The sequence below is a fragment of the Galeopterus variegatus genome, unplaced genomic scaffold (assembly GCF_000696425.1).
Source record: "Galeopterus variegatus unplaced genomic scaffold, G_variegatus-3.0.2 Scaffold8039, whole genome shotgun sequence".
Lineage (NCBI taxonomy): Eukaryota > Metazoa > Chordata > Mammalia > Dermoptera > Cynocephalidae > Galeopterus > Galeopterus variegatus.
Window position 1 is genome coordinate 80,222 of NW_007734150.1, and position 3,194 is coordinate 83,415.

Genomic DNA, 3,194 nt, shown 5'->3' on the forward strand with positions numbered 1-3,194 from the left:
AACGTAGAAAGCCTGTGAGCAACAATGTCTAACCAAAATAGCCTTTTGTCTAGTGTCAGATCAAGCGCAAGGCCAGAACACATTGTTAAAAAGTCCTAAATGGATTAATGAGTCTCAGAGGAAAGATTCAACTAAGAAAATAGTGCCTACTACACACTTTTTTTTTTTTTTTTTGGTGGCTGGCCCGTACAAGAACCGAACCCCCGGTAACCTTGGTGTTATCAGCAGCATACTCTAACCAACTGAGCTATCCAGCCACCACAATAAATTCTTTCAATTCCACAAAATGGCTTAGGAAAAAGAGACTAGGAATGTAGTTCTTCTATAAAAGTTTAATGTGCTCTGGGCACCTGAAATTAAGTTTCACATTTAGTGGAGCATAGGAGTGAGAAAGCAAAGAAATATAGCAAATATTACATGTCTAGAACTGTTGGTATGGTGTTGGTACATGGAGTGAACTGAGACCAAATAGATAAAAAGCCTTTTAAGTTTTTGAGAGTTGTACACCAAAAGGTCCGCCTGCCTGGGCTAAAAATTGCTATTATTTTTGAGACATGTATTGACAGGTTGAGAAAGCTGTTAAGACTCCAAGGGAGAAATATTTTCTAAAGCCTACTTCAGATGTGCCAAGATAGAAGAACCTCCTAGAGAATTGAACTGAGGACCATAAAAATAATGAACTAGGAAACCTCTCCCAGAGAATATAATTGGGACCTAATTAAGATACATTCCTTATCTCAAGAGTAGGACCCCTCAAAATGTTTGCCTAGCGGGATTCAGATTTGCTATGGATCAGTAACTACTATACCTCTCCCATTTATCCAATTTCTGAGTTTGGAGTGTTTATTGAAGTTGTCCTGTCCTTCTTTCATCAATAAGGATTAAGTGTGAAGGAGACAAACAAAATGTCCTTTTATTCATAGGTCATACAATCGAAAGGAGTCATACTGGAACCTAATGTAAAGACTACTGTCTGTGCATGACCTCTGATTCAGAGGTTTTGCAATGAACACTCTAGGCTGGCTGGGTAGCTCAGCAGGTTAGTTCAAGTATGGTGTTATAACACCAAGGTCAAGGGTTTGGATCCCTATACTGGCCAGCCACCAAATAAAAAAAAAAAAAATAAATAAAATAAATAAAATAAATAAATAAATAAATAAATAAATAAATAAATAAATATATAAGCATTCTAAACTCAGAAACTGGCTCAGGTCTGGAAACTAGACATGGAATTATGACTTTATTGGAATGGCTATCTCAGCCTTCTAATAATTCACCCTTGATTGTATATATCCTTCTGATTGTATATATTAATTAGCCCTGTTGGCTGCCCTAGGAGCACTGTATTCTATCAACTATCTCCATAGCTCTCTGCAGGTCAGGACCCCCAGTTATGACTCCAACCTTGCCTCTCATTACAATAATTGTTTATGAAATAATTGTTTATTATTATTATAAACCATTTTGCTTTATTATTTATGGAAGTGAAGGGATGTCACCTGGCCTCTATTATTTTGGGATCCTACTATCCCCATTATGATGAATCTGCCCAGATCTGTGACTGCATCTTTTGCTGTCAGCCTTGGCCAACAGAGGACACTCACCACTGAGCTTCTCCATGAGGCTGGTGTTTGCCTCAACAGTGCTTTCCTTATTGCTTTGGTAACAAAGTATTCTTTGGGATCCCTTAAGAGCATGGTGGCCTTATCCAGTACATCCACTCCAACATTTTCTGAGTCTTTTGATTCCTTCTTTCTGCATCTGCCGCAGCAATTCTTGCACTTCTATCTCATTTAGTGTAAACATTCTCTTCCTCCAAGCTTCTTGAGCTATCATAGCATCATATTTATTCTCTTCCTCCAAGCTTCTTGACCTATCATAGCATCATATTCACACTCAGGTTCCTTGCAGGGATGACAATTCCTGATCCCCAGAAGAATTATCCCATATCAATAAATTCTCCCTTTTCCACCTTTGTGTTCTGCCCACCCTCTTAATTCAGTACCCTCAGAATCCAGTTTCATGCATATTCGCTTAGCTCCTGCTGGTACATGTTGGCTAGGTCCTTCAGCAACTTTGGGATAGAGCAGCTTTTCTCTTTGTGCAGGTCCACACCTCAATTCTCCAGCTCAATATTTTTTTTACTTAATCTTAGTTATTGATCTAATGTTCAGGAAGGGAAGTTGGAGAAAGTCCTGAGGGGAGTACATGTTATGTGACAAAACAGAAGTATCATCTTTGAGAAGGAAGGATGTATTTGTTTCTTAGGGCTGTTGTAACAAATTACCACAAACTGGGTGGCTTGCAACAACAGAAATCTGTTCTCCCATAGTTCTGAAGGCCAGTAGTCCAGAATCAAGGGCATGGAAGGGCTAAAATCCCTCCAGAGGCTGTAGCAGATTCTGTTCCTTGTCTATTTCAACTTCCATTGTCTCTAGGCATTCCTTGTCTTGTGACTGTATCACTCTAAGCTCTGCCTGACTTCGCATTGCTTCCCCCTTTTCTCTGCATGTGTCTTGTAAGAAGACTTGTCATTGGATTTAGGGTCCACTCTGATAGTGCAGGATGATCTCATCTAAAGATCCCTAACTTAGTTACATCTGCAAAGACCCTTTTTCTATAAATAAGGTAACATTCACAGGTTCTGGGTATTAGAACATGGATCTATCTTTTCGGGGGCCACCACTCAACCTAATACTGGGGAAGACAACCTATGTGAAGGAAGAGTGGGCCCCTTCTGTAAGCCTAGAGAGTGCAGAGGAATATAGTTAGTCAAGATTTTTAGTGCATTGATCCATGTATTCCCTATTTTTTTTTTCCTTTTTGTCTTTTTTACTGACCGGTAACGGGATTGCAACCCTCGGTGTTGCACCCGCACCGTGCTCAGCCAGTGAGCGGGAACCGGTCTCCACATGGGATCCGAACCCTCAGCAGGAGTGCCGCCGCGCTCCCAAGTGGCGCACTCTCCAGTGCACCACCGGGCCGGCCCCATGTATTCCCTATTTTATGCTTCAGGATTTCATTCTTTCCCAAACAGAACCCTAACCTGGGCATAACAGACCTGGTAGCCTTCGGAATTCAACCTTCTCTGGAGCTCTGCTTCTTGTATAGTTAAGTCTTGGGCCTGGTCTTCAGCTATTCCTACCTTCCTGCTGCAGGAGATAATCTATTTTCTGTGCTGTTGAGGAGGTCTT